An 8,868-nucleotide genomic window follows, 5' to 3' on the forward strand; every position below is an offset into this window, starting at 1 on the left:
CCCAGCTCAAATGATCTAGATTTAGGATGAGTCATCCCACCTCAAACTATCCAATCAAGAAAAATGCCCCACAGGTGTACCCAGAAGCTTGGGGTTTAGTTAATTCCAGGTGTAGTCAAGTTGACAATTAAGAATAGACATCACAGATTGGAATCAGATAATCTATTAGGGAGCTATTCCTTGGAGAAAACTGATCCTCCCTCTCTCAAATCCATTAATTGCCTATACTTCTTTTTTCTTTTTCTTTTTCTTTCTTTTTTTTTCTTTTTTTTTTTTTCTTTTTTTTTTTTTTTTTGGTTTTTTGAGACAGGGTTTCTCTATGTAGCTTTGCGCCTTTCCTGGAACTCACTTGGTAGCCCAGGCTGGCCTCGAACTCACAGAGATCTGCCTGGCTCTGCCTCCCGAGTGCTGGGATTAAAGGTGAGCGCCACCACTGCCCGGCTGCCTATACTTCTTCATCAAGGGGTGGAGACTTGCAAAATTTCCTCCTTCTGCATTGGCATATCCACTGGTGTTATGTTTGGAGGTCTTGTTTAGGCAACAATATTGCTGAAATTTCGTGAGTACAGCATCCCTGTCATATCTAGAAGACACTATCTTGGACTCTTACAATCTTGCTAACCCAATTTTCTAAAAGATGCCCATATCCTCAGATGAAGGAGTTGTACCTCAATGTACTAATTATGACTGGGTTCCCCATGGTCTTATGCTCTGCATTTTAGTGGATATCTGCAATGATCTCCAACTGCAGCAAAAATAAACAAAAAAGCACTTCTTTGATTTCTGATGAGAACTACAGTTATCTGTAGGTATAATGATGAGTATTAGAATTCAGAAACAAACTCTATTGACTGAGGAAAATGACAGCAGTAGGTTCTTCTCTAGGGCCTAAGATCTCTTCAGTCACTGTTAGATTGTCTAAATTTATTGTGCTAGGCATGAATTCCTTCCTATCAAGTGAATTCTCATCTATAAGCCTAATTAACAGATGTTGATTACCTTCAATGTGAAACTGAGTACTAGGGATGCCATACAAGGCTAGTCATTGTGATGGTTCATAGACTCTTCAGCTGGGTGTGACTATCAGTTACTTTTTTTTTTTTTTTTTGCCTTTGTGGCTTGCATAGCACCTTTGAATACAGTGAGAGCAAGTCCTCAAGAAGGAGTCTTCTAGGTTATATCGAGCTTGTTTTCTCCAAGTCTTGTGTCCAAAGTGTGTTATGTCTTCAGTAATAAGACCATGCCTTCAAGTTCTGGGAGGCATCCAACAGCAATGGAACTAGCCTATAAAATAGCCTATACCATTTGTGGGGCAGGGGGAGGGACTTGGACCTGCCTCAACTGAATGTACCAGGCTCTTCTGACTCCCTATGGGAGGCCTTACCTTGTCGGAGGAGAGAATGGGGGGTTGTGAGGGGGAGGGTGGGAGGCAGGAGGAGGGAAGAGAGGGGGATCTGTGGTTAGTATGTAAAATGAATAAAAAATTTCTTAATTACAAAAAACTGATTGGAAAATAGAAAGGAGGTATCCCACGCCTGTGACTGGAGTTTTTTGGTCAGAAAGTCTATGGATCTTGAGGGAAGTATAATCACCCCACATGAGGTGTGTGTGTGTGTGTGTGTGTGTGTGTGTGTGTGTGTGTGTGTGTGTGTGTATTAATCTTGTAAAACTGTTTCCCTATGACTTTTTCAAGCATCTGAGGGCTGTTTTATCCCTCCTTTCCTCTACTCCCTCCATATAACCCTCCCTTTCTTCTTCTGAGTTCAAGTCTCTCCTTTTGTTTGTCCCTCATGTCCTACTTCCCCTCTCTCTAGAGCTCTTACTCAGCACTCTCCCATGATCCCTTTCTATTTTACTGGCTTCTGTGGTTACTTCAAGTTACATACTCAAACCTAAAGATACAGAAGCATGTTCCACAAGTAAAGAAGAACGTGTGACATTTGTCTTTCTAGGTCTGGATTCTCTCACATGGTATAACATTTTCTAGTTCCATTCATTTACTGGCAGATTTCATTATTTTATATTTGCTTCAGCTGAATAGTAACCCACAATGTATTTGAGTCACATTTTCATCCATTCATTATTTTAAGGAAAATTAGGCCTCTTCCACTTGCTAGTTTTTGTGACTAGAGCAGCAATGAAAAACTAAGCAAGCTTCACTATAGTTAGATAGTAAATTCTTTGGGTGTACCAAGAATGGTATGGATGGGTCATATGGCAGATTTTCTTTTAGCTCTTTGAGAAGTTTCTCCATAGTTGAAGTTTAATGCCTAAATATAAACTCCATAATCAGTGAGATGATTCTGCACCCGTGGGTAAGCACTGTCTTAAGGATGGCTGGTTTTTAGATTCTCAATGATTAGAGCTACCATATATGAAAGTTAATGAACTAGTAGACAAAGAAATGAAAATGAGAATCTACTGTGGGAGATGTGGGAGACAGGGAATCATGGCACAGTCTTTGGCATAGTGTTGCCACCTCCAAAAGAAATATGTACAAATGGAAACCAGGCCTTATTATCCAGAAACATATCAGCTGTCTCCTTTGAGGGATGAATAACTAAGCAGGCTAAAAACAAGAATCAATAAATTTTTCCCTAAAACATCTCTCATGATAGATAATCCTATTATGGGTACTGTGGATGATGAGAATATGAGAAAGAGAAAATGTTTTCTCATGCAATGATATCAAACTAAATATTCTTGTGACCAATACTCAGTGACTGTTTGGTTTTGTGGGGTTTTGTTTTGTTTTGTTTTGTTTTGCCATCTCTCAAGTTTGTAAAATGACTAAAGGACAGACAGTTCAGGGGACAATAATTTCAGGATCTTATGTGGGGCTCCGTTGGGTACCAGAAGTCTCACAAATCACACATTTTGAAACAGAATAATGATGGCCAGTGTCTAGCCCACCCTTTCATCTCATGGCCTTCAGAACCCAGCTAAAAGAAGGAGTCAACTGACAGCAGGAAAGCTGCCTCAGCCTCAATTTCTGATCAGCCCCATGCATGCCAACTGCTGCTGGAGCAAACTCCACTGCCACATGTCTCCAGCGCGATCTATGGTGGGTTCAGAAATTTGGATGCTGGCCTCACACATCTCTCGATATGCCTATCATAGGAAATGAGGGGAGACTGACTCAAGGTGGAGCCCAATGCAGCATCCAGGAAGGAAGTGGCACATGGTCAGATTCTCCTCACAAAGGACAGCCCCTCTCCATGTAACACACTGAGACATGTGCTTGTTGTCATGGAGATGTCATAATGCAGGGCAAGTAAATTCAGGCTGAATAGATTCCATCCAAAATGCCCTTGGAGGCCCGCGGCTTTCATTCCCTTTCATCAGCAAGCCGGAGTCCAGCTGGAGCCAGAATTAGTGATGGGTAAAGAGCTGAAAAGGCTGTTGGTCCCTTTCCAGGGTACCTCCAACTTATGTAAAGCTTCTTGGACTTGGAAGACTTTACTGGCAAACTGTCCCGTGAGAGTCTGGGTGCTTCTCGTTTTCTCATTCTGGTCCATAAACGAGCATCTCTCTTTGCATTTAGGAAAGAAGTGTGGAAGCTAACCACTCCAGCTTTTCAGACTTTCGGGGTTTGCAAAGAGGGAGGAAAAAAGGATGCTTTGGGCAAAGACCAGAACACAGTTTTGCTCCCAGCCTCTTTCCTCTTATTCTTAAGTATACGCAGATTGAACTAGATTCTACAGAACAAGGCTGGAACAAGAAAAAAACAATGTTCAAGTTATTAAACATGGTTTTTTCTGTTTTGAAGAGAAACAACAGCTATGAGCAAAACAAATCCAGAATACCTAGTTCTGAAGACTTTTTTTTACAATAATTGGAGTAAATTAAAGCATTTTTTTAATTTATTCTAAGTGCCTTCATACAGATGTGTCTAATCAAGTTACACGAAGACTGCACCAACTTGCCGCAGCCCCACTGATGGAGCTGAACTGTGTCTCAAAGACAAAGCAAATGAATACAGAAGTGGCAGAGAAGGCAAAAGAGGAAATGCCTCTAGCCACGTTGCTGAGCACAGGGACTAACATATTCCACTGGACTCAGGGAAAAGTCTAATGGCTTCTTATTTCCACTTCCTTAACTGTCATTACATTGCACACATACACACACACACACACACACACACACACACACACACACACACACACAACCCATCTCAACAGGAGCAAGAGAGATACACCAAGAAGAGGCAGTGACATCAGAAAACCACAACCATCTCCTTTCTCTGGAGAAACCCTGAGTTTAGGTGATGAACTGGAAAAACAGTCTTCACTTTTCTCACACAGAGGCTGAAGTGCAAAAACGGAAAAGGAAACCTTGTTTGCTCATGTGCAGTCCAGTGAGGGCTTCTGGGCCGTGGAGGTCCACGTATCTCATAGCTTTCCTTTCATCAAGCCAAGGGAAACACAAAATGGAGCAGGTGTGGAGATGTAAAAATTTCCAGAGACTTCCGATGTGAAGAACACTGGGGATTAAAGGAGGGGGTGGGAATGGGGAAAGCCTATCACCTCCATTTAGCAAACTAGAATCCCAAATCCAGAATGGAAAACCCTCCAAAAGTCACTCACCTTCTCACATATGTTGCAGCTGTCCAAGAATGGGGAGTCTCTGACACAAGTAAATCTCTCCTCTTTCCAGAACATAGAGACACATTATTTAGTCCTGTTAGACAGTAAAATATTTACATTTTCCACTAAGTAATCAAATATATTTAAAGTTATCTGAATATATTTTGTCAGTGAGTGTTCTTCCAACTGTTAATTTTCACAAACTTATTTGTTAAAAACTCCTTTAATCCCAGCACTCGGGAGGCAGAGCCAGGTGGATCTCTGTGAGTTCAAGGCCAGCCTGGTCTACAGAGAGAGATCCAGGACAGGCACCAAAACTACATGGAGAAACCCTGTCTCGAAGAAGAAAAAAAAACCCTCCTGACACCAGGCTCTGGCTATTTTTTTTTTTTTTTTTTTTTTTTTTTTGGTTTTTTTGAGACAGGGTTTCTCTGTGTAGCTTTGCGCCTTTCCTGGAACTCGCTTTGGAGACCAGGCTGGCCTCGAACTCACAGAGATCCGCCTGGCTCTGCCTCCCGAGTGCTGGGATTAAAGGCGTGCGCCACCACCGCCCGGCAGGCTCTGGCTATTTTAAGACATTCAACAGTTTGCCACAGCCCCAGTGTCTTCACACTTTTCAATGCATTTGAAACACTAGGTTATTTATTATTATTAGCCACAAACACTGATTACCTTAACAACAGCACTCTGCTAGGTCATTCTTTTCTCCTCTTTCCCTCCCTTCTTTCCTTCTTTCTTCCTTCCTGCCATCCTTCCTCCTCCTTCCTTTCCTACATTCTTCCCTTGCATCCTTCACCTTCTCTTTATCTCCTTCTTTTAACCTGGAATACATTCTGAACAAGGTATGTTCTTGAACTCCATGTTGAAGGCAGTCAGGAATAATTACAAAATATAACAGCATTTTGCCTGTTTTCTTTTTATCATTTTCATCCTTTACTCACATGACCTCTCTCTATATCCTAATCTCCTATAGATTTTTATGGGTTTATGTGTCCTTGTAGATTATTTTTGTTATTAAACATAAAACATGCAGAATATGATGATATACACCTTTAATATCAGCACTCAGGATAGAGGCAGACTAATCTCCTGAGTTTGAAGGCAGCCTGGTCTACATAGTAAGACTGTATCTCAAAACTGGAGAGATGAGTTAGCAGTTAAGAGCACTCCTTGCTCTAGCAGAGAACCTGGGTTCAATCCCCAGCACCCACATGGAGGCTCACAATTTGCAATCTCAGTTCCAGGAGATCTGATGCCCCCTTCTGGTCTCCATGGGCATCAAACATGAACACAATACACAGACATACATGCAGACAAATCAAATATTTCTTATAATAAAGCAATTGAAAAACCATTAAATCTGATTAACACATATCTTTGGTTACAAGATGGTCCTTTGCTTACTGAGCTTGAATTCTTTTGGTTGTAAAGACCCATTCTTCCTGGCAGCCATACTCAGCAGTGTGGCAGAGGACTGGGTTCTTTAGAGTGAAGACTCAGCACAATTATTGACCACTTAGGTGAACTACAAACTTCTGATGGCCAAGTCAGTGTCTTAGTTATCTTACCAGAGTTCTAGCATAATATTTGACACAGAACACGTTCTCCATAAATTTTGAGGAAATGAATGAATGAACTGTTTCTCAAATTATTAACATACACCTCACCCTTCAATGAACAGTAGAGTGGTGTTTTCAAATCTAAATACACCACCCAAGTCACTTGCTACACCAGAAAGAGCATTGTTTCTGGTGACAGTCCCCACTAGAGTGTTACTTGGGCAGACCAAGATGGCAGCGTCTTCAAGGCTTATCATTCCAGTCGACCCTACGACAGCAGTGATTAGTGCAAAACCAGTCCAACACTTAGTGGTGTAGTAAATAGCTTGAGAAGGCCAGTGCCAAGACTGTGGCCTGAGAGTTCCTGGTCTCACAGACAGTTTCCCTAGGAGAGCAAAGCCTTCCCCTGGTTCACTGCCAATTACAACCCTGCCTTCTAGCCCACAAAGCTCCCAAGAATTCAGTCATCTCCCCCATACCAGAGCTAGAACCATCTATAGGAATGCTACAGTTGTGGCATTTTCTTGGTTTTACTATGTAGTAAACCATCATTAAGTGGAGAGAAAATGAACACATATAGGGTATGAGACAGAAAGAGAAGCAAAGAGACACTTGTGAGGATAAAGTTCCCACTGCTGAAGCCATTGGAACCTAAGCATCTGAGGAACCAGTCTGTGTAACATTGCTGGGATGCAAGCACAGAGGCAAAGATGGATAAGCTGAAGGCTGTTCTCTGGACAGCATAAACTATATTGAGTGCATAGCAGTACTTTCCACTATGACCTCAGCACATGCACTGAATATTCAATACGCCCTACCACAGGAGTCATAGCTGAAGGAAAGAAAGTTAACAGGGTCTACCACACTCACCCAGGCATCTTTTCAGCTTCTTCCTTATCCTAAATATCTCTGCTGATCATTGGCCTGGCACTTCATAGATCCCCAATATATTCCAGTTTTCTATTTTTTTCATAAATATCTAACCCATATTTACCTTGCAGCACTTTCAGAATCATTACCAAGAGACCCTCCACCTTAAAATAAACAATCTAGAGTAGGCTGGCAAGCATAAGAATGTTCACTTTAAAATGGAGAGATTCACTTTTCTAAGTCTCCCCAAGAGTGTCAGGATAACTATTCACTCTAAGGTGTCTTCTCATCCAGTCCAAGCTCTGTCCTCTGCCTTCCTCTCTGGTCTCCCCTCCCTCCCTTGTGTTCAACATGCACACGCTATGCAGAAACAGAACGGGGTATAGTTGATTGAAACTATCACATCATTTCCTACCCCATGTGATCTAGTGTTTCTGAAAATCCAGAAAAACCTTGTCAGATTGACAGTAAGCTCAGATCAGCTTGATCTCACTTTTTTTTTTTTTTTGGTTTTTTTCGAGACAGGGTTTCTCTGTGTAGCTTTGCGCCTTTCCTGGATCTCGCTCTGTAGACCAGGCTGGCCTCAAACTCACAGAGATCCGCCTGCCTCTGCCTCCCGAGTGCTGGGATTAAAGGCGTGCGCCACCACCGCCCGGCTTGATCTCACTTTTAAATTTAGGGCAAAGGACTGAATGACTCGATGCAATTCCAAGGACACCAAGAGATTGAATCCTAAACCTCGTCACAGGAATTAACCTCTCTTGGCTTCCAAACTGCTTTCATCTTCTTGTTTCTCTCCACACATCATCTCACAGAATAAAATAAGAGTGTGTGGAATGAGTGTAGGTGAGTTTCAAGAAATGTCAAGAGCCAAGATCCTTCCAGTCAAGTTAAGGATCTTACAAGAACATCAAGACGCCTTTGTGAGTAGGCACGTGAAATGACTATATAGGAAGCATCCACTTCTCTTTGCATTCTGGAAATGAATGGAAGAGTCAGGACTGGAGGAAAAGCTAGCAGGTAGGAGGCTGTTAACACAATCCAGGGCACAAGAACAAAGCTGTGAATCTAGGCAATAGCAGCAAAAGTGGAGAAACAGACAGAACCAGGAAATGCTTTAGAAACAAAAATTGGATGTCGTATTAAATGAAAAAGATATTTGTGTGAAGGATACTGTTCATACTTATGACTTGATTGAATGGAAATGCCAGCTTATGCAGAAATACAGCTTGGTGGGAGATCAGGAATGAGGGGAGAAATAGAGCATGAAGAGCAGGGTAAATAGTTCCAAGTGGATCACTGATTGTTCATGACATCCAGGTGACTTCACCATGGTTTGTATATAGATTTTTCTTCCCAGATTTGTCCCAGATCTCAATAGGGTACCTGGTAGCTGATCAGAGAGAAAATGGATGTGGGAAACGTGATGGAAAGAGACTCTTCAGCTAAGAAATACCACCTGTTCAGTCTTGCGTTGATCTGGTTGGAGAGAAAACAGACTTGAAGCTATTGCTATCTGGGCTCCATGGCCAGCCTTGTTTTCTGCCCATATGATCTTGGTGAGTTTGGCTCCTCTCTCTGAACCTCAGTCTGTTCACATACAAAGGAGATTATTCTCCACCTCTCACATCTGCTGATATGCATGTTAAAATCTGTTATAAACTACAAAGGACTAGACACCTGTAAATCAGAGTTATAATCATGTTAATATATACACAGGCATGACATGAAAGAAATTTTTTTAATGAAAATAAGCCATAGGAGAGAAATTGGCAACATTGTTTCTGCAATCCCCCAGCCTTTGAAACAATCCCAAGAACAACCTGAGCCTTCTGGTGTCAATGAAAGAATTT

At 41.8% G+C, this 8,868-nt stretch overlaps 1 long non-coding RNA gene across 1 annotated transcript; it reads right to left on the reverse strand.

Moving 5' to 3' along the window:
* Positions 1–1,097: 1,097 nt before the first annotated feature.
* LOC128097236 (uncharacterized) lies at positions 1,098–4,765 on the reverse strand. The gene is made up of 3 exons (XR_008213813.1): positions 4,587–4,765; positions 4,335–4,483; positions 1,098–3,711 (listed from the first exon to the last, which is right to left on the reverse strand). It is a non-coding gene; the product is annotated as an uncharacterized LOC128097236 (long non-coding RNA).
* Between the last annotated feature and the right edge of the window lie 4,103 nt (positions 4,766–8,868).

This window comes from Peromyscus californicus, unplaced genomic scaffold (genome assembly GCF_007827085.1).
Source record: "Peromyscus californicus insignis strain IS unplaced genomic scaffold, ASM782708v3 Scaffold_5__1_contigs__length_169319896, whole genome shotgun sequence".
NCBI lineage: Eukaryota > Metazoa > Chordata > Mammalia > Rodentia > Cricetidae > Peromyscus > Peromyscus californicus.